The sequence below is a fragment of the Miscanthus floridulus genome, chromosome 15 (assembly GCF_019320115.1).
Source record: "Miscanthus floridulus cultivar M001 chromosome 15, ASM1932011v1, whole genome shotgun sequence".
NCBI lineage: Eukaryota > Viridiplantae > Streptophyta > Magnoliopsida > Poales > Poaceae > Miscanthus > Miscanthus floridulus.
Window position 1 is genome coordinate 76,246,569 of NC_089594.1, and position 24,094 is coordinate 76,270,662.

At 43.6% G+C, this 24,094-nt stretch overlaps 1 pseudogene; it reads right to left on the reverse strand.

The window, feature by feature from the left end:
- Nucleotides 1-11,081: 11,081 nt before the first annotated feature.
- LOC136507690 (putative disease resistance protein RGA4) lies at nt 11,082-19,017 on the reverse strand (annotated as a pseudogene).
- Between the last annotated feature and the right edge of the window lie 5,077 nt (nt 19,018-24,094).

The following is a 24,094-nucleotide window of genomic DNA, read 5'->3' on the forward strand; positions in this document are numbered from 1 at the left end:
CTGGTTTGAACCAATGACAAACTTCTTTACACCTCTTACAAGGGTTATCTTGCCAATGTTGTACTTGTCACTTGTTAGCAATCCAAATTAAATCAAGTATTTGAGTTCACTAGCTCATGAACAAACTCATACACTACCATTAGGTCAATCAACCATTCAAGCGATAGTGGTAGGTTATGAATTTTAAAAATTCATTTGTAATGCATGATCCTATTGTAACACCCTAAAAATTTGACTTAGTTTAAAAATCACTAAAAATTTGAACTTTCTAAAACTTTGCATAGAAACTCACACATACTAGTGAACCTAGAAAATAATATAAATAAATCAACATAGGAATAGAATATTAGGAAACCTTGGGTGTTTGAGTGTTTGTTTGCTTGTTGAACTTATGGTGGCATCACTAAATTCAAACTGCATTTCAATTTGCATTCAAACCATTTCAAAATAGCTAAATAGGAAAAGAAGGAAAATAGAAAAGCAAAGGAAATAGAAAAGGGGCAATGGGCCTCCTCTCCCTTCCCCTCTCCATTCAGCCTGCAGCGCAGCCCACTTCCCCCTCCCTTCTTCCCCTTCCAGCATGGGCTAGCCGTGGCCCAGTACCGCAGCGCCAGTAGCCCGCGGCCCTTCTCCCTCTCTCTCTCTGATAGGTGGGACCCGACCATCAGCTCCTTCGTCTCCCCCACGTCGACCACGACTGCACCGCCGTACCAGCCCCATCGTGGACCAGCTCAACGCCGAGGACGATGGGCGCACAGTTGCCGAGTTGACGACACTCTGAGCTGTCCCATCTCCCCTCTTCCTCCCTCTCTTCTCTCTCAACACCCATAGTGCGTCAATGCCGGCATGGTAGCCAGCATGGGAAGACCTCACCGACGTGACCAAGCACAGCGACGACCTTGCCAGAGTACAAACGGATGCAGAGGCATCTAGCTCACCGCCACTTAGCTCAAGCACATGCGTGAGGTGGAAAATATCCACCGGCGGGCAAGGAAATATCCCGCCGCCACCGATGACCTTGCCCACCTATAAAAGGGGCTGGCCGATGAGCCTCTGGATCACCCACCACTGCTCCGAGCTCCATAGTGAGCCGGAACACACCATCTCTATAACACCCTCGGTGTTACGCCTTAAACCAACTACTAAATCGTGTCATGAGCATCGTGTTTGTGTAATAATGCATGTGATAGAAGGTGTTGATAGATTTCTTGTAGCCTAAAATAATCAATAAAAGTGTTAAATCAATGTTGATGCAATAGCTCATGTATATCAAGTTGGATTTAAAACCAATTTTTATTAGCAAAAATACTATAGAAAATATGTGTGATACTTAAATAAAGTTGGAAGTACAAACTTTGTAGATGACAATACAACTTTAACTTTTGAAAAATAGACGTTGTTAACTAGTGTTTTGGGAGTTCAAAAATCAAATTTGACGATAAGATAAGCTCTTTTCGTAAGTCAGCAAACACTTGAACTATTGTTAAAATACCATTTTTAGCGAATTACATTGAGCAAAATAGTTAAATAGTGCTTAAATATTTTGCTCCGATGGGTTAGTATAAGGTATGGACTATGGCATGAAGTATTTGTTGGTTGAGGTTAGCAAGGTTTAGATCTATTAAAAATTACGACAAAAGAGTTAATGGTTACTTAGTCCTAAATGAAAACCTTAACGTTTCTAAGTATGAAGGGTGGTAGACAATACTATTTTGGCATTTAATTTCTAACAAAAATGTTTCAACACTAGTTGCATGTTTTGGTATTGTTGATTTCATCAAAATGAGTGCTTGATCATGGCATAGGTTGACATTGTGTTGGATGTCACGTTGTTCGCTCTAAAATTGCCCTAACTTCACTAGAACACGTTGTCGGTGTTGTGTCGGGTTTCGTTCGTGAACCGGCATTCTGCGCGATGAGCTCATGTTGCATCCTTCTTTCCCCCTCCGTGGTTGCTCTTGGGCCATGTCAATGGCTTTGCTGGGTCACTGGTCATCTTGACTTTAGGATAGGGGAATTAGCTGGGCCTCAATTGTGATCGTTGGTAGTTTTTGCTTCACTTTAAAATGCGTACACATCAACAATAACAGTGTTCGGACTAGGTTCACGGTCACCGCAGACATAGCGTGGTGGCGCTAGGGTCATGTTGCAACCATGCCATGGTCGCCGGCCGTGCGTGCGCTAGGGCCGTGCCAGTGCTCCCAGGTCTAGCATGGCTCGACCCCACTGACAGTGGTCTGGTCACCCGACCGCGGTGTGCGCGTGCCAACGCCAGCCACCGAGCCATGCGTAGGGCCGTGCATGGGGCCATGGCGGGGCGGCGGCTGTCATCGCTTTGCCAACATGGCACTCGTCTCGCCCTTCATCTGACCTATCGCGTCGAATCTTTGGACATGTGCCGCTGCGGCCGTGCCTCGGTCGACAACCTTGATCGCTGTGGTGACGAGATGTTTCCCTACCTCTCCGCTAGCCGACACTAGTGAGCCCCGCTCAGGTGTTGTCGCTCAACTCAAACACGTCGCACCAAGCCCATAACCATCACTACGCGCACGTGTTCGAGCTACCATCATCAAATGGAGCCACCCCATCTTAATCCGCTCGCCCACGCTCAGGTGCACTCTCCATGGCAGGGCCATGGCTAGAGCTCTACTTTTCTGCCCTTCAATTGCCTAGCGCCAGTGGCTTCGCTGTTCAATTCCTCGCTATAGCGGGTAGCTTAGGAGGTAGGCTAGTCGTATACTACCCCTCAAGCTCAGTTATGCCCTACCGACCGGTAATTTGGTGTTTCACTCACCGCCGACCGTGGGCGTCGCCGAATTAGTTGGTTGGGAGGTAAGGCATGTAGGAGTGGTCGCAGTTCGATTGCTCGTAACCCTGAGCTCGCCTTGACTCCCCCTATCTGGTGCTCCCACTATTTTGGCCAGGGTGCTCGTTGTCGGTGGCGTGACGCGCCGGTGTCCTTCGTAGAGCGCCGCCATCCCACTCGGTCGCACATGGCCAGACCGCCGCAGCGCTTCCCCGCTTCAACTATTAGAAGGGCGTGCACCACGGTGAGCTACTGTTGCTCCTCCGCCATCTCTACCTTTTCGTGAGGACATAGGCTCGCCGAAACAGTCGTGTCACTGCCGTGGATCGCCGTTGTAGCCCATGACAGTGCGCCTCCGAGTCCCTAACCACCGCCCATCCTTGCACGTTTAGCTGTAGATGATGGTCAGCCACTTACTTCCGTCGTATCGAGCCTAGTTTGCCCGGCGTAACCGCCTTGTGCCGTCAGCCACCACGCTGACGCACGTGGGGATCCCAGGGACCTCCCCGTGGTAAAGGCGAAGACATCCGAGGGTATAATTGCTAGATTACTGATGGTAGGAATAATGCTCATAGTAGTCATGCTATTATGTAGAAGCACAAGGGTTTTTCTACAAAGCCACCGTCGTGCGTAGTCGCCCCGGCCTTGGGCCGTTGCTGGGCCACCATGGCATGCGCGTAGCCGTGCCGTGCTAGACTGTCGGGCCAGAAGGGTCGATGCCGGCCCTTTCCTTTTTCTAATGTATTTTCTAATTTAGTTTCTAAGATAAACTTGTAAATTCAATATAAAATTATGTAGTGGACCAAAAAGTGTAAAACCAATTTTGTTAGGTTCCTAAAATTATGATCTATCTGCTAGTATATTTTGTTCACATAGTTTTATAATATTCTTAGGAGCTATATAATTAATTTGAGGTACTTAATATTGTCAAAATATGAACTTGTAGGAATTATTGTGATGAATTGGTAGTAGTACTGGCCCTGAAATTTTTACAGTAGATTCCTAACAATATTAGTTGCTCACAGTAATTTTTTAGCTCCATAGGAATTAGGGCGTGTTTAGTTCCGAAAATTTTTGGCTTTTGGCTACTGTAGCACTTTCGTTTTTATTTGACAAAAATTGTCCAATTATGGACTATTTAGGCTTAAAAGATTCGTCTCACGATTTCTCGGCTAACTGCGTAATTAGTTTTTTTTTCGTCTACATTTAGTACTCCATGCATGTGCCGCAAGATTCGATGTGACGGTTATTATGCAAAAATTTTTGGTTTTTGGGTGGAACTAAACGGGGCCTTAGTTTGTTAAGGTAACTAAATGCGCCCTAGTACTAAAAAATATATTTAATCAATCAAATGTCAAAAATAATTGGGGGTTTGTACAACGAAAACATTTTCCGGAAAACGAGCCTCACTTGGCCACGTGGATACATGGCTTAGTATGTTAGTCATTAGAGCTAGCTCGTTAGCTTGCGAGACGTAATCGTATTTTAGAGTTGCGGTTGCCGTTGATTATTTACGTCCCTGTGTTGCATCCACATATTTCATGATAGGAGCGATGCTGGATCGCGGAGTCATCGAGAGTTGTAGAAGCAGATGGTGACTTAATGATCATGCCACCATGATGAAAAGCTAACTTGGTTATATTTTACCTAGACAAGCCCCGATTCATAACTCCTATCATTCTACACTTTATCTTATGCTTGTGCATTAAGTTTTAAGGAGTTGAATAAAAACCACTTGCATATATATACCCTTATCCTATGAGTCCTACTAGTATGTCAGTATCGTGTAGATTACTATGTTATAGGACTCGGTAGAAGTCGAGTGATTACCTGTCACTCGCAAGAGATAGGAAAGATATTATTGTTGTTATTGTATTACTATCACATAGAATATATATGAATGATAATTGGAGACCGGGCGGAATGGTACTTTGGATCTGAACTTGGTTAGGCATTCGAGCAAGGCTCGGATTGCACTTGTTCTGCTTGTGTCGGTTAAGAACCGGCCATTGCATTGGTTTCTAGTTAGATCACAGACTTATTATCCTAAGCACATACTTGCTTATGGGGACGGGAAGGCTCGTTGCTCTCTTGTTGTGGGTTTCGGTTCTTTCCAGACCAACTAATTGGAGGCAGGGATGATGGAGGTCTAAGTACCACACTGAGTCTGGGACTCAGGTGTGGGGGCTTGGAGTCCAAGTTTGGACGGGGACCTAGACCCCATGATAGGAGAGTGGTGGGTTGGTTCTGCTTGTGCCTGGGGTACAAGCGGGGCATGTGTTTCGAGGTATCAGCTGGGATACATTGGTTCGTGAATCGTCATGTAATACAGTACAACTTGGCTATGATCTAGCACCGTAGTAAGAACTGGAATATGAAAGATGATAAAATGGTTCTAATTGCTTACCACCTGCTTGAAAGTAGCATAGGTGCTTACATAGAATGGTTAGTTAATGAACTAATGATGACTGCTAATAACATTGAATATAAGGACACACATTTAGTAATGCTCTTGCAGATGCAATAAATCCACAAGCCAAATAGTCTTGCATATCCTTGGAGTCTTTTCTTTCCTCCTGACGGGTAAGTCTTGTGGAGTACAATTGGGTACTCAGGGTTTATCCTACCCTGTTGCAGGTGATAGGTGGATGCTAGAGCTGACACTTGTGTGCGGAAACCTGAGGATTTCCTTAACATTGTGGACATAGAGTTTATTTGAAAATTCCACCCAAAAATGTTTTACAATTGAAAAAATATATAACCTATTATGATGTATATAACGGACCATCATGTTAATGTTTAACTTGTCATTAAATGATTTTGTTTCCGCTGAAACTCTGATAACATGGTTATATTCCACTGTTATAAACAATAAATATTATACTCTGATGTTGCATGGAAAGTGATGTAAGAAATGACTAAAATGTTGTAAGCTTTATTCTTCCATTTATGATCCTGTTGAAAAATGTGGATTTTCGGGTTCTTCTATGGGGTGTGCTCGACAGAACTGTTTAAATTAGCTCACTCTTGGGGTGTTTAGTGTCTAATGGAAGATAAGCACCTCCGGAAGCAAGTTATTTTAGGCGGTTCTGCCACAATCTCCCCCTCCGTTTCCTCTTTCCCCCTACCAGTAGAGCGCTAGGTCAGTTTTCCCCAATCCGGTCTCCGCCGACGCCATTGGAGCTTCCTCCCTCTTCTTCCCCTCTCGCTGCATCCCCGGCCAATTGGAGCAGTAGGTGAGTTTCCCCATAGCCTCCACTATCTAATGGCATAGCTATTTCCTTCTCTCCCCCTCTGTGTTGCCCGGTCTCTCACTGATGGGTGGGACCGAGGCGTAACGGTGTCCTGTTACTGTCGTCCCCGTCCGTTACCTTCCCCTCCTCCTCATCTCTCTATGACGTGGGCCATGGTCCTGATGCCGTCCCGAGCTAACGTGGCCATGGGACCTACCTGTCACACATGCACACATGCACACCACACATAGTGCTAGGTACACTAAGGAAAACACTGGGTACACCCGGTTAGTGCACACAAAATGTTAAAAGCCTATTTTCCCGACTTAGAAAAATTCCTAGAAAATTTGTAAATAAACTAGATGCATTAGAGAAATTAACCATATAGTTTGCACCCATTTCATGCACTAGAAAATGCATATAAAATTCTACCTAGTTAATTAGCTATAGAATAAACTTCTAAAATTCATAACTTTTAAACCATAACTCCGTTTTGCATGAAACCACATCAAAAATTTCATCTAAAATCAAACCTTACCATATGCACCTAGTGCCACCATATAGTTCTATGTTTGCTTTTGCCTTTTTCTTTTGCGAGTAGCGATAGTCGTATTCGATCGATACGTCCGACAGACGACGGTGATCGTCAGGAGGACGAAGACCCGAATTTCGTAATGCCGGAAAGTGTCAACGACGAAGGCAAGTCCTAGCTCCCCTCCCTACCATCTTGCTTAAAACCACCAAAATGCTAAAACATGACTATGAGATTATAACCTTAGAAAATGAGCTCGATAAGTATGAAATAATTAAGATAAATGGTTATCTTGTTATTTTATGAGCTCCACACCATGACTAGATTTAGGGATAATAATAGAACTTAAAACTTGTTAAACTTGAACTAAACCTCGACATGGGACGAGTAGTGGTAAACTATGGAGGTAGTTTACCATGGCAGAGATGCTTGGAGATGATTCCTGTGGGAGATACTCACCTCGGTCACATATGGACCGCTTCGTAGTACCTCTCGCCTAGTGAGTTCTTTTCGTACAACCACATGTCTATATGGGTAGGCTTGACCTCACACCCCATTAGATAGAAGTATAGTTTCTACTAGGAGGCCGGTGTAGGCAGCGGAATATTAGAATCCGGTTGGCGTGGATGCTATGTGATCTTCCACGTTAAGCTTTAGGTTTTTAGGCCACGTTCGAGCCGCTGCTTTCTTGGCCGTGTGTCGAGCCATGTTTTCTTTTGTGATAATTTGGTATCATCACGTTTGGGGGGATTTGGTATCTTCTCGGTTTTGTGTCTCCAACCCCTGAGAAGCCGTAGTAGAGTTATATGGACATCTAAGGTCGCGTACATTCTGGTACGAGGTCTCGTTAGGTCTATTTCATCCATCGATCATGGATGAGGTTGCACCTATCGTGTGGGAAAATTTGTACACCTCTGCAGAGTTTATTAAATCTATTTGAATAGCCACGTCCTTGGAATGGGCAAATGCTAGGATGGGATACTATGATTAGTTTTACTTTTATGTGTAATGAAACTGGTAATGGAATGATGCTAACCTGGGCACTAGTGGGAATGATAATACTCTGCTAGGACCCAACCTTTAATCATAATCACCACCACATCTCTATTTCCACCATGTGGTTGGGACTTGTTGAGTATGTATGTACTCACCCATTGTTAATTCACAGACCTCGGCATAGAAGAAGACTATGACTTCGAAGATGAAACATACCACAAGGATTAGGTTTCTCGTAAGAAGATACGATCATAGGAATGTGACATCGAGGCTAGGGTTTCATTCGCGCTCAAGTTGCCTATGGAATATGATGCTGTTTCGTTGTGTTATAATCCCGCTTTAGAGACAACCAATAATGCCGTTTCATGGCCGTAGTCTTCCGCTAGCTATGTAGCCTATGACTATGCCCCTTGGGCCACTGTTGTAGACCTTAATTTAGAGTATCAATAAAGCTTGAAACCTTTTATTATATATCTGTGTATCTTGCATGTGATTAGTGCGTATTTGTGCGTGATCCTGGCGCAAATACGGATGCACTGAGGACTCTCAAATTGAGGGACCGACACCTATAAAGCATGTTCTATATGCATTGACCGCATACTAGTAAGGGATAAAATGATCATGCACATTACAATGATACCTTTGCTATCTTGGAGTAGAGGATAGTCACATAGATTTCAATTCATTACTTCAATAGCAATGTGAAGTCCAATTTATAGCATGGCGAGGACCAATCATCAATAGAGAAATTCATTCTTCACCCATATAATTTGAGAACCACTAATGATCAAGTGCACTATCATGATGTGGTTGGCTTGCTTCTTCTTTTGATCAATGCTTAGGTGAGAGCATCAATGTGAGAATACCATTTGAAATATCATGACTAGCTCTCTTTTGGGTGTTGCTTGTTTTTCTTGATCAACCCTTTTGATTACTTCAACTGAGCATCTCAAATGTTCCTCGGATCACCACTTCCATATTAGCCTTCCAAGTACCACACTTGGTTTATATATACATAGGCGGCAAGCCCCTACACTAGGGAGAAGTGACCTCTCTCCAAAGAACCATCATTGATACTTACTTGAAATGACTTGATTGATTGGTCCAAGTGATGGACTTAACTTGATGAGTAACCTTGATTTCTTCTTTAAGTCATTTTCTTTCTACTTGTTTAAGTCATTTTCTTTCTACCAAATAATTTCCAATTGTCATTATAACTTAAACCTCATCTTCATCTTGAGCTTGGTCTTGATCTTCAATTTGAGTACCAAATATGTGTCAAGTACACTCCACAATCAAATGGCCTTGTACTATTAGCTTGTCATGCTTCTAGATCAATTCAAAACCAAACTTAGGTACCTCAAACACTTGTAAACATGTTTCCAACTTGATGATCTTTCAATCAAAATGACTCTTGATCAATCCAATAATTATCACTTTTTTGGCAGATTTTGTACTCTTCAAAGAAAACTGTATAGGTAACCTAATTCAGAATGACAGCCCTTCAATGATGAGCGAGACTTGTAATGTTAATGTAACGATGATCTAGCGAGCTAAGTTTTTTTTTCTTTTTTTTGGCAATGGAACTCATAGCACCCATATCGAGGTGACCAGACTCTGATTCCCATACTCTTCAAGGTAAATAATCTGCGTGTAAGACTACCCATTTTCCCTCTTCCTACTTCAGTCTCATTATTATTCATATCGAACACCGTGAATGCATAGAAAATATGTGCACGTGGTTACATGAACGCTGTTAATTTGTGGTGACATTGTTACACTGATCTGGAGACATCAAATGGTTGAGACTATTGTAGTTAAATATGCGCCAAGACTTAAGACATACAAGTACTAGATGGACTTCGCCATGTTTATCTGCATTATAATGATGTGATCATCTTTTTTTTCTCTCACACCAACAGTCTGCACTAAAAATGCGATAAACGGCATCATCCATTCATCCTAAGGTAGCTTGATCAGTTACTGGATCTCATTGATAGTGCATTAATTAGATAACTGCATCTACATCCATGTAATGGCAATGGCACAGAGAAGACACTGAATAGGGCGGTGCATTCTTGACTTACAGTGAAACAAAATGTTTAGCCGCTTCTGGAATAGACCAACCGATGCAGCAGTCTTCTTTGCGCCTCTCTGCTTCTTGTCGTGGCCAGTGACTGGTCCGTGAGTAGTTGTTTATTGTCAGCAGCCCTAGCCAGGCACCTGAAGAAGAAGCTGCTACTTCTAACTTGCTTACCGGCCCACAACCGATTCGGTCCAAGAGGGTCACGAAGCCCAGCTCGCGGGTGATGGGATCATCCTAGATCAATTAGGAGACATAGTATAAGTAGCAAAGAGGAAGGGAAGAGGGACATGAACAGAAAATTGTAAAACCCTAAATTGAGTTTTAATCATTCATCGTAGCTCTATCTCTGTAATTCCTATTCTGCCTACATTTCCTTCTTCCCAAGCGCCGTCGGGTGCTAACACCTGGTATCAGAGACATGTTCCAATCCTAGCCATTCCAACACCGCCACCCCCTCTTCCGCCGCCCCCAACTCCGCACAACTACTACACCCGGCTCAATCGCGCTCGCGGCGCTAGCCAGACACGTGAAGAAGAAGCTGCTACTTCAAGCTTGCTTACCGGCCCACAACCGATTCGGCCCAAGAGGGTCACGAAGCCCAGCTCGCGGGTGATGGGATCATCCTGGACCAGTTAGGAGACATAGTATAAGTAGCAAAGAGGAAGGGAAGAGGGACATGAACAGAAAATTGTAAAACCCTAAATTGAGTTTTAATCATTTATCGTAGCTCTATCTCTGTAATTCCTATTCTGCCTACATTTCCTTCTTCCCCAACGCCATGGGGTGCTAACATTTATATTATAATAAAACCATGTCAGGCCTCTATAAGCATCTAAGCCCGATAACTGTATGGATGATTGTTACTTGCCTTCATTATTTAGTTAGATGAAATATTCCATAGCCACCTAAATTGAGCGATATGGAGCTTATCCTACAAGGCACAAGCAATTAATAATATAACTTTTAATGGCAACACGGAGTGCAGAACAAGTTGTGGACAACTCAACTCACAAAACTAAGCCATGTATACTGAGGTCGTCGGATCCATTGACCCACAAGACCACAACACAGTATTAGTGCCCAAACAATGCCACAGGCAGGGCAACAAGTGTGAGCTTGACATATAAGAACATCCAACTAACAATGCAAAATTGTATCTAACCTCTGTGCCACCGTGACAAAGTTGATTTGCCTTCATACCACCGTGCTTCGGTCAGCCTCCTCCGTGACTCTGCTCATCCACCAGGTCTTGCTTTATCTCGTACTCTACCTCTGTTTGAGAAGCAATATTTATTTTTAATCTTCCAATTCCAAGATCACCAAAATGAAGCAATACATAGTTACATGTACAAAGCAGAGATTCACTAGGCTTTTGGAAGGTTTCTTACCTCTTATTCTTCGACAGGTTGTCCCTGCACGAATCTTTGTTCAAACTAACAACTCTACTTCTGGGATGTGAGAAATCTTGTGGGCATCCTCCCCCTTGCATTTCTCAACCAGTCTTGGACAGTCTTCGATGGACAGTTTCTTCAGGGCGGTAAGGTTCCGTATGCTTTGAGGCAAAGATGTCAGGTTGGGCGAGTACCAGATGCTTAATTCTTCAAGGGTAATGAGCTGCCCCAGCCATTCCGGCAGTATCTCCAGGCCAGACAACGATAAAAATAGCATTCTGAGAGAGGGAAAGCATGGAGTGGCCACCGGCAAGGATGATAATGAGCTCCTGTGGTCAATGACACTCAATTCCTCGAGCGTGGAAAGGTGCTGAAGCCGAACCCACTTGTCAGCAGTAAAACTCGAGCTTTTGATAAAGGCCTTAAAAGGAAGAGTGGAAGATGAAAGCCTCCCAAACCCATGCACTGGTGGTAGCACCTCATCGCTGTAGGCCAAGTCCCAATACATACTTTTGGTGGGATATGGCAGGAACTTCAACTTTGTGCACTTCCTTACATCCAACTGGTGCAAATTAGGGATTAAGAACTCGTCGCCCTCATCACCTGACCGTGTTGTCCACCACTCCTCCAAGTTCTCCAATGAATATAATTGAATAACTCTCAATCTTTTGCATGCTCCTTCCTCTCCATAGAATTCCTTTCCGATTTTCATGATGTTGGGAATTTCCTCAATATGCAACATCCTGTGATTCGGCAGCATCCCAAGTGGAGGAAGAGCATCACATGCTAAATTTATGAGTTTGATGGTGGTGAGATACGGAAGATAGGAGGAGACCTCAAGCATCTAGTTAGGGAAGTTTGCGCTCCTGTACCCTGCTAGTTCAAATCCTTCAAGAGTCCGAGGAGGTATAAGGTTCTCCAACACCTCTGCGTCTCTCTTGTTCTCTGTCCTATGTGCATGATTCCAGGAAAGCCTTAGCTCCCGGAGGTCTGGATTATCTCTCAGTTTAGCTCTCTCTGCATCTTCTGGACGCTCAACTTTCTCAAGTTGAGCAACTACTAGGCGGTGACAAGCCAATTTCCCAATGTTCACTATAGTTCTGGGTTCTAGTGCCCCGTCATACAACTGCAGATGCCTCAAAATGGAAGGAACTACACAAAAATCTATTTGTGTTGTTCCCTGTGTAGACTTCAAACACGGTGAGACTAGTCATGTTGCCAAAATCATTTGGCAACTCACGGAGATTCCACAAAAACTCCATGTACAGAACTTGAATCTTCAAGCTACAAAACGAGGACGGGAGATTTTCAAGCCTTATACAATATGATAAATTGAGACGCTTCAACTTTGACAGATCACCAAATGACTCAGGCAAGGATTCCAGCTTAGAACAACTTGTTACATTCAGAGTCTGAAGCTCAGAAAGGTTACCAAAGCATTCAGGGAGCCCATTCAGATCATGACAGTCTGAAAGATCAAGGTCTTTCAAATGCTTAAGCCGGCAAAAGGACTCTGGTAACAACTGAACCTTGTAACAATCAGAGAGGTTTAAGAACTCGAGTTTGTCGAGATTGCCAAAATCTTGTGGTAGGGTTTGTAGCTCATGGCAACTTGATAGGTTTAGATGCTCTAAAGACTTGAGGCTTACACTGTCAGGCAGTTTAACTAGTTTGGAACAGCCTGACAAGTTTAGGAACAAGAGTTTGGGAAGGCTGCCAAAATTATCAGGGAGGTTTTCAAGTGCACAACAGCCTGACATGTCGAGGTGCCGTAAGCCTTCAAGCTTGTGAATTGATTCGGGTAACTCATCAAGTTTGGAACATTCTGATAGTTTGAGGAATGAGAGTGCAGAGAGCTCCCCAAATGAAATGGGCAACTTGTAAAGGCTCTTATTGCTAGATAGGTCCAAATGGCAAAGTTTACGAAGGCAGCCAACGCTATCAGGCAAGGTTTCGAGCGCAGAATTGGACATGATCAGAGTCAGCATATTCTGAAATTTCTGCAAAAATTTTGGAAGGAAAGTTATTGGCAAGCTGGAGGCATCGAGGTACCTTAGCAGCATCAGATGATAAATGGAGGATGGAAGCGAAATGCTGCTTGGGACAGTATCGATGGAACATCCACTTAAATCCAAGACACGCAAATACTGGGATTTAGAGAATGACTTTCGATGAAGCTGCATTCCACTGCATTCTGTAAATTGGAGAGATCTGATTTTGCCTGGAAATTCCTCGAGAACCTTTTGCTGCTTCTGACCATTGTCAAGGCGCATATGTCTGCTATAACGCCTTTCAGATTCAGTCCAGGTGATTTTATCATAAGCATCTGCAATAATTAACTCGTTGCCAGCTATCATCGTGGCAAGGTCATGCACCAAATCATGCATGGTGACTTTGTTGGCAGCTTCGGAATCCCCTGGAGAACCCTGCAAATAAGTTACTAATAAGTTAGTCATGAAGTTAAATCCGTCACTACTTTTTTGTAGGCAATAAGTTGATTGTCACTCTAGGGTATCGCAACGCGCCCCTAGTAAGCCTCAGACATGTAGTCTTTGCGTCTATAAATTTAAAGCTTGTAGAGTTTTCGTCACAAAGTGCATCCAAGCCTCCAATAAACATTGCGCGATCTCTCCTCTTCCCCCAACAGCCTATACCTTCCTCATCAACACTTAGTGGCTAAGCTATAGTAAATTAAAAAGGTAGTGACATTTCAATCTTAGCATGACGTAAATTATGTCATTGTGTATGATACATTTGATATGAGTTGTAAAAAAGTGGATGATCAGGGATCCTGAGGAGACCCAACATACTACTGGAATTATCTGATTTCTCGTGCACAGCAGCCAGAAGTCCTTGGGACAATGACACATGCACGTGAGCCAACATAATTTGGTGGTTCTGCCACAATGTGCTTTCATCATGGGAGAATGGACTTGGGTAATGTACTTAGGGTTCATATATGGTGAAATTAAGTCATTTTTATTGGGTTTAGTCCCACATCATTAATTGATGGTTGGAGAACATAACATGAAAAAAGCGGGACAACCCTCATATATCAGACTAGTCTTTTGGTGTTGTGTGTGATATGGAGAGTTGGACTCAAGGCCTGAGATGAATCTTCTGGACATCACATAGGGTATAGTGAGCTGGATATTGAGGTGTTTATTCTTTTGTGTCAAACTATTAGTGTGCTTGCTTTGATCATAACTCAAACATCATTGAAATACCAATTCAAATAAACTTGAAAAATATTTTTTCATTCACCTTGGTCCCAACCCTTCTTTCCCCTCTTAGCCTAGCCCAACAACCTCCAACTCTCCCTACCGAAACCCCACTTATTCTTCCACTCATTCAACGTCTTTAAGGAAAATGGCTCGTTGCATGGGCCATTAAGTGACTTTGGTGTTTGAGTGAAACATGACCATTTGTAATTATCTGGTGAGTACCATAAAAGCAGCACTGGAGAAAGGGAGATCCAACGTTTGACTTCAAATGGCTAGTGCATGTGGCACCACCGGAATCAACATATTCGGTGAGCATGTAGAATGTTGATTCCTTTGCCAATGACTAGTTTCATTTGGGTAGGATATATATATCCTTCCAACTAGCCAAACAAAGTGTGTTGGAGCTCAAGGAAGTAGTAGAAGGGTTGAGGCTCATCTCTAGTTGCTCTATCCACCATAGTGCTTAAGAAAATCATTAGGTGATTAGTGTAAGTGCTTTATGAAGTGCTCAGGTTAGTTAGACCACTGCTTATGCGCTTGGTCTAGGCTTAGGCCTAGTGTTTAGTGAGGTTTGCATATCTCTTAACTCTCGGTGCATGTGCGCACCATTACTTACACTAGGGCCTTGTATGATTACGAGGTCACTAGGTTGTAGAGAGGCCGCCAAGCGTGTGCACAAGGAAACATGTGACCCACGGTGTTTTGGCCGAAAAGATGATAGTGAAATCGGTGGGAGCGGTCCAGGAGGTGGTCATCACGGAGATCCACTTGTACGTGGGGAAGGACTATGGGCAATCCATGGAGTTACGAGACCGAGAGCTTGGCCCTTTCATGGGGAAGCTTGAGCTTCTTGATACATCGAGAAAAATCATTGTGAGAGTTTGCATTCTCTACCACGTAAGTTTCCGCATTGATATTGCTACCTTGGTTGTGTGCTTTTTACTTTTCTAGTTTAGCTTGGTTAGTGATAGGATTGGAACCTAGATTGCATAAGTCTTTTGCAGTAGAGATAACAACACACTTAAGAAAACCTTAGTTGCAAATCTAGATAGTTTATCTTGCATAGGTTGTGATAAGTGGAATTAGAGGCCATTATTTAAGAAATAGTTTTTAAACTGACAAATTCACCCCTCTCTTAGGCTACATGGTCCCTTCAATGCTCTCTCCTCCCTCTCCCTTCTTCAGTGAATTTCACAATTATGTTTAATCATGATGTGTAACTATTGAATTATATAAATCAGTAAATTAATACAACAATGCATGCACATTTCTGGAGTAGGGTTTGAATGGTGATTTGAACTTTCAAATTTTCTATTTTGCATAAGTAAAAGTATGTTAATTTGGTTGAAAAATAATTAATTCATGCACCACAATATCAATTAAATGAGTGGATCATAACATTCAATCATTCCATCTATCATTGGAAGAAAACAAAAAAAATTCAAACCATGCTGCATCAACCAACAAATAATTGGGAAAGGAATGGTGCTACTGACCGGAGAAGACTTTGAAATCATAAGAAAAGATGTTCCCATGAGATAATTGATACAATAATGGTCATGAACCGATTGAATATACCCGAGGGCTCTCCATCGCTGGATCAAGTGGTCACGAGGAATGTAAATCCCTTGGGAAAGACTGCACAATATGTAAAGCACAACTTGACTTCGAATGGCATATAGTAATAGCTCAACATGAGGCGCTCCAATGCCTCTGGTGATTCATGGTCTTCTGTTATACCCAGAGTAAATTTTCTATCCCTTACATTTTCCCATGCCATGGTAGACTTATTTTGGGATAGCAAAAATCCAAGAGAGCGGGCTAGTAGTGGTAGACCACCACACTTCTTGGCAATTTCCCTTCCAATTTCTTCTAATCTAGCAACTACTGCATCATCTTGTCCCCAAATGCACTTTGTTGCATCACATTCCAACAGTCATCCTCAGATAAATAAGTCAAATTGATCCTGTCACTCTCACGCACTGGGCGTATTATTCTTTGCCTCGCAAGAACACCAACATCCAGCCCTTACACGTTGTAGACGTGTAGTTAATATGATCATGCTTCCTTTTGCACCATGTTGCAGCATCTGCTGCAGCTTTTGCAAGTTATCATCATGTACCTCCCATATATCATCCAAAACGATTAGATATCTCTTAGTAGATAGAACAGATTTCAATTTATCTATTATGGATGGCAAATCATTATTCTTGTGGGTTGTATGTCTTTCGCTTGTTATGCTACCAACACTTGCACATGCATTTGATATTATTGTTTCTCCAATTCTTGGCAAATCAAAATTCTTAGACACGAAGACCCATACTCGAAGACTGAAAATTGTCTTGACCCTCTTGTCTGAAAGAATAGCTTGTGCTAGTGTTGTCTTCCCTAGGCCAGCAAGTCCAACTATAGGGATGATTGAGACATGCTCCTCAGCTTCCTCTTTAACTAGAAGCTTAATTATGTTCTCTTTTTCATTATTTCTTCCAATCATTCCAATGTCAACGTATTCATTGGTCCATGGAATAGTAGCTTGAATTTTACTGCCTTCAGCTGATCGTGGCATGTCGTTGTAGTTAGGCACAAGATTAAGGTTGTGACCATCTTCCTTGATGATGTCTAAATCCTTCTTCACCTTCTTTATTTTATGAGCCATGGTCAGTAGCACAAATAGTGAATTGCAAGATGAAAAGAATAGCTTCATCTGGAAAAGTAGAAATTGTAAGAAATCAAAATCAAAATCAAAAGTCGTATCTGCTTTTCATAAGGTACTTTAGTAATCCAAATACTCCTGATTATGATCTCATTGGCAAAACAAAAGTAGTTTAAGATACACTATTTGTGTGCTGCAACGTTTCTCTACTAAACCAACAAAGTCCACTGCGTCGTGTGCCAAAACAATCACTGGTTACCTTTCTTAGTATCTGTTCCTCAATCATGCATGTGTTGAGAAATTTGTTTTGTTTGGTTCTGTTACTGGTTGCTGTCCTACTTGAGATGGCAGCAACAATAAAAGACCCCCTGATTTATTGTTTTATGCAGCTCCTGCTGGAACTTGGAGTCAATAGCTATGCTGTGTTTTTTCTCCTGTGAATGATTGTTTATTTTCGAGATTAGTCAAATTGTCGCTCTCCTTTTAATGATGTTTTTTAGCACTACAGCGAGGTTTGTAGCCAAGGCTACCTTTTTGTAATAATGTAGATCAATGCATCGTCTTTGATGAGGTTGAAGTCGAACAATTTTCCTTATCTAAAAAATGTTATATTATACATATACATTTATTTTTGACAAGCTAATTTGCAAGAACTAGTTATTGATTACAAGCCAAATTTATTCCCCCCCTCTATTTTACCTTAGAGCATGGCCTATAATAAAGCCAAATGTTTGCTTATATTATTGCCATATCAACTATACCTTGTCCAAATGTCCAATAGCCTACCCATACAAAAGTAGGCTATTCATACATACTATACCATTAATATGCAGTTCACCTCATCCCCTCACAAAGATCAACTCGGTGTAAATTTGCAGCCCGCTTCTTTTCTCTCTGTTGTCCTCTCCTCAATCCTCCACCTAAACAACAAATCTGATATAACATTTTCTACAACTTGCTTACATGACTTATCTTACTCGTTCTAACCGAAGTGGTTTGTGTATTCACTAGAGCACGCATCTTGGTCATCCAAATTGATTATTTTCATTTGAAGCATACCGAGGAAATGGCATGTGCATGTATAGGAAACATAAAACACAGCGTCCTTTGTCGTCCTCATCCCGATACCCCACCTCATCCCCTGTCCAATCCGATCCCCACTCGTGCACACCTCCCTGCACGGCTGCACCTTATTATTGTTGTTCCCAATTCAATAGTCCCCAGCTAGCGGTGCCGCCATCCTGCAATGAGGCTGGTGCTTAATATGATGCCCTGCTGCCATTCGATGCCCAACTACCGCCCCCTAGCTACCACCATTGCGAGCGGCACTCCAACCACCTCTCCTTCCGGCCCATGACCTGCCATCATCGGATATTGTTGGATTCATCTCAATTCATAAATTTAGTTTAAGGTGTACTTTAATCCACGCAACACATGTGGATCGATGCGAATCAAGTACGTGACAACCTCCCCGGACCCTGGCCATCGATCCGTCTATAGTCGGAGACTCAGAGGCCACTAATAAAATCCCTAAATTCCCAACCCCATCCCAACCCGAAATCCTAACCTGTCAAAATTAACGGAGATCTGTGTATACGGAGGAGAAGGATCTAGCATGCTGGATGAGAAAAGGGTTTGCTGTCTCCTTAATTAATTCACTCTGTTAATTTGACCATCAGGTCTAGATCAACACTAGCCTTCGGCGTGAACAGATGAACTGGCATACACTAGATGCAACTCGAGTAATAAAAAAACATAATAATAGAAGCATTGAAGTTTAGCATTACTAGTACCTTGGATTGGTTTCGCCGAAGGAGGTCAATAGCCTCAAACTTATCCAACAGGTCCTCCACATCGTAGGCGACGGACTTGAATCTCTTCGTCCAAACTCTCACACTATCTCGGTCGTGGCTTGCCTGCCTGGCATCAGCATCACGCATCAGGGCATTGACAAACTCCATGGTCTCCCTCATGCCTTCGACGTCGTCCTTGAACTTCCACAGCAGCGTGGCCTCAATCCAGACAAGACCGCAAAGCTTGCCGTCGATGAGACCGCCAACGGCACCCGCCGTCCGATCTGCAATGGCACTTTCCATCCCAGCGCCCCGGCCTTCTTGACCACCGAGGCCAACTCAAAACGGATGCTTGGAGCTGCTGTGTTCACTACCGACAGAGACTTTGCCGAGTGTAAAATTCTTTGTCAAGTGTCAAAAATCGGACACTCGGTAAATACCTTCTTTGCCGAGTGCTGCCCTCGGCAAAGAATTGCACTCGGCAAAGATTTCTTTGTCGAGTGCCGGGCACTCGACAAAGAAATACACTCGACAAAGAACTTCTTCACCGAGTGCCAGACTCTCGGCAAAAGAGCGGCACTCGGCATAGGCTGACCCGCGTAACGGTGTTCGGCCACGTCCTTCTTTGCCGAGTGCCTGCTGTTAGGCATTCGGCAAAGATTTATTTATTTTTTTAAAAAAATTCTTTGCCGAGTGTCCCAGATCTGGCACTCAGCAAATTTTTTTAATACTTTGCCGAGTGCCCCTGGCACGGCACTCGGCAAAGATTTTTTTTAAAAAAATGTCTTTTTTTTTGGAAAAAATACTTTGCCGAGTGCCCCTAGCCCGGCACTCAGCAAAGATTTAATTTTTTTTTAAATGTCTTTGCCGAGTGCCCTGTGAAGGTACTCGGCAAAGAGGAATTTTTTTTAAAAAAAATTCAAACCCTCTTTGCCGAGTGCCTTATCCATGGCACTCGGCAAAGACCCCCTTTGCCGAGTGCCATGCTCCGGCACTCGGCAAAGTTTTTTTTTGTTTTTTACCTCCAATTTTTTTTGCAGCCTTTTAAAAGCACCAGGAACTTCTAGTTAGAATTTGGGGATTTTTATGACTTTTTGATATATTTAGTTACTTTATTTCATTTACTTGATTTTTTTTGAAAAATATAATTTTGAACTGCACGTGGTACGAATAATGGAATTTAATGATTTAAAAATGATAGTCATGTTACTGAGTGTAGTGTGAGGCCGTATCCTAGGAACGTACCCGAAATTTCGGACATCTTGTTCACGAAACATGACCGCGAACTTGCGTGCGAAGTGTTTTTAAATTCTATAAAAAGCAAACGAAGTCCAAAAATCATGAAACTTGTTGAGATATCGTGATATCATATGTGGAGGCTATGATAAAAAAATTTAGATGATTTCATGCACGTTGTCACGTACGATGCTTACAAACCAGGACATCTCTACATGTGATATCTGATATCACATGTAGAGATGTCCTGGTTTGTAAACATCGTACGTGACAACGTGTACGAAATCTTCTCAAATTTTTATCATAGCCTCCACATATGATATCACGACATCTCAACAAGTTTCATGATTTTCGAACTTCATTTGCTTTTTATAGAATTTAAAAACACTTTGCACGCAAGTTTGCGGTCATGTTTCGTGAACAAGATGTCCGAAATTTCGGGTACGTTCCTGGATACGGCCTCACACTACACTCAGTAACATGACTATCATTTTTTGAATCATTAAATTCCATTATTCGTACCACGTGCAGTTCAAAATTATATTTTTCGAAAAAATTCAAGTAAATGAAATAAAGTAACTAAATATATCAAAAAGCCATAAAAAAATCCCCAAATTCTAACTAGGAGTTCTTGGTGCTTTTAAAGGGCTGCACAAAAAATTTGGAGGTCAAAAACAAAAAAAAACTTTGCCAAGTGCCGGAGCATGGCACTCGGCAAAGGGGGTCTTTGCCGAGTGCCACGGATAAGGCACTCGGCAAAGAGGGTTTGGATTTTTTTAAAAAAATTTCCTCTTTGCCGAGTGCCTTCACAGGGCACTCGGCAAAGACATTTTAAAAAAAAATTAAATCTTTGCCGAGTGCCCCATTTTTTTTTGAAAAAAATACTTTGCCGAGTGCCGGGCCAGGGGCACTCGGCAAAGTATTAAAAAAAATTTGCAGAGTGCCAGATCTGGGATACTCGGCAAATAAATTTTAAAAAAAATTAAATCTTTGCCAAGTGCCAGATCTGGGACACTCGGCAAAGAATTTTTTTTAAAAATAAATCTTTGCCGAGTGCCTCCCTGATCTGGCACTCGGCAAAGAGCCTATCTGGACTTAAGCGAATTCAGCCGGCCGACGTTCAGAACAGGACAGCCAGAAAGCCAAGCTCCCCCCCCGCGCCGCGCCCCCGCGCCGCGCGCCGCACGCGCCGACCCGCCGCCACGCGCCCGCAGCCCGTGCTCGCTCGGCGCCCGCCAGCCCCGTCTCCGCCGCCCGGCCGTGCCTCTGCTCCCGGCCGCCCCGGCCTGCCCTGCACCCGCGCGCCTGCGTCTCGCGCGCCCGGCCTCATGCTGCTCGCGCCCTGCCCCCGGCCGCCCCAGGCCGGCCCTACCCCCCGGCCGGCCCTGCCCCCGGCGGCGCCCGTGCCCGACCCCGTTCTCGACTCCAATGACCCCAACGCCGCCTGCCCCTACCCCCGTCGCCCGTCAGGTATGCCTTCTCTCTTTTTGTTGTCGTGGTAGTGATAGTTGTAGTAGTATTAGTTGTACTAGTGGTGCTAGTGGTAGTAGTAGTATTAGAAGTAGTGGTAGTAGTAGTACAACTAGTGGTAGTAGTAGTAGAATTAGTGGTAGTAGTAGTAGTAGTAGTAGAAGTAGTGGTAGTAGTTGTAGCAATAGTGGTGGTAGTAGTAGTAGAACTAGTGGTAGTAGTAGTAGCAATAGTGGAAGTAGTAGTAGAAGTAGTGGTACTACTTGGATATATTCTTTTGCATGGATTGATATCCAAATTACATGGCTTCTCTTGAGACATATGTGCTTGTCGGCCATCGTGCTGCTGTTTTTTGCAAGTTTTGGAAACCTCACCGTGCAGGGGAGGTTCTGCCGATTTTTTTTAAATGACAGTATTTTGTTCCATTTTGTAGAAAAGAGCCCGTCGGAGCCGAGTCGGAGTTTCCGTCGTCGTGCCGGTCTGCCTGCACCGCGCCGCCTCGCCACTGCACCGACCCGCCACGGCCCCGCTAGCCTGACTCCGCCGCCACCCTAGGTATAACCCCTCTTTCCGTATCATGGTCGTAGATCGCGTAACCTAGTTAGGCGTCTCCCGTTCGAAAGAGATACGGTTAGAGGTATGCAGATCTTTGCATATCTATGACCGTATCTATTTCGGATTGTCCATGTTTTTTGGACAGCCCGCGGATCCATAGATGGGTTAGTTTCCATAGTCTGCTCTGGTCCGAGACAGAGTTTTGGCATCACCTCCATGTTGTTCTCTGGATACGCACTCTTCTTTGGCAAGACGTGTATCTGGAGAACAACGGGGAGGTGCTGCCAAAATTCTATCTCGGATAGGAGTAGAGCATGGAAACTAACCTCATCTACGCATCCGCGGGTGGGATTAGGACCTATCCTCACCTATTAGATAGTAGGAACACCATGTAGATGCAATTGATGGTTACATTACTCGCTGATACATATGTTAGAGGATGGATGACCATTAGTGGATGTACACGGGCTGGAGAAGTCTGAGTGATTACACCACGGAATGGATGAACAAGACCGATGCTTTCTTGAACAGTGCATTTGGTAAGGCTGCTAAAGGACATTGCCTAGTGTTGTGTCCCTACATAAAATGTGGATACAGGAGGAGGGTAAACAAGGTGGAAATTGGTAAACATCTGGTGAAGAATGGATTTACGCCGGACTACACCCGGTGGGTCCACCATGGTGAAGCCCATCGTATGAGAGAGGAGGTGGTGAGACCACAGGTGGAGGCTTTTGATGCTGATGCCGGGGTACCAGACATGTTAGATGACTTTCACCAAGGACAGTTCGATGAGGGACATGAGAAGGAGGAGATGGAGGCAGCCGCACAGGCGTTCTACGACATGATGGACTTAGCATAGAAACCCCTTCACAATCGGTCAATGGTGTCTCAACTGGATGCCATTGGAAGCTTAATGGGGTTGAAGTCCGAGTTAAACTTGAGTCGACCTGGCTTCGATAAGATGTTGGCCGTGATTGGCACCTTGCTTCTAGAGGGCCACATTCTGCCAAAGAGCATGTACGAGTCACAGAAACTCCTTCGAGCACTTAAGATGCCGTATGAGCAGATACATGCTTGTCCGAAGGGGTGCGTCCTATTTAGGAAAGAACACAAGCATGGAAAGTTTTGTCCAAAGTGTAAATCCTCTAGGTACCTAGAGGTAGACTCTGATGATGGCTAGAAGAGGCAACTTACGATCCTCATGAAAATCCTACGGTACCTTCTGTTCCTACCGAGGATCCAACGGCTATACATGACCGAGGAATTCATGAAACAGATGACATGGCACAAAAATGGCAAACGGTACAGTCCTGACAAGATGGTACATCCATCCAATGGTGAAGCTTGGATCCGCTTTAATGACAAACATCGTGACAAAGCAGATGAGGCTCGTAATGTACGTGTCGCGCTGGCAACAGATGGGTTCAATCCTTATGGAATGATGGCTGCCCTATACACATGTTGGCCCGTCTTCGTTATCCCCCTTAATCTCCCCCCCGGTGTCTCCTTTCAACGACATAATGTATTCTTATCATTGATAATTCCTGGACACCCAGGGAGTAATATGGGTGTGTTCATGGAGCCCGTGTTTGATGAATTGGTCCGTGCTTGGGACGAAGGGGTATGGACATGTGATCGAGCTACAAAGACAACCTTCAAAATGCACGTTTGGTATCACTACTCCCTGCATGACTTCCTAGTGTATGGGATATTCTGCGCCTGGTGTGTTCATGGGAAGTTCCCTTGCCCAATATGCAAGGAAGGTGTGAGGTTCATTTGGTTGCAGAAGGGTGGCAAGTATTCGTCGTTCGACAGACATCGTCAATTCCTACCTCTTGACCATCCATTCAGACAAGACATCAAGAACTTTACGAAAGGTGTCAAAGTGATATATGATGCACCCCCGAATGATGACTGGTGCCGAGGTTCATGCTCAGATAGATGCTCTCATGCCTAATGAAGAAGGTGGTTTTGTAGGATATGGTGAGCAACATATGTGGACTCATATCTTGAGCATGACGAGGCTCCCCTATTTCGATGACCTTCTCCTACCACATAACATTGATGTAATGCACACTGAAAAGAATGTCGCCGAGGCACTTTGGGCAACACTCATGGA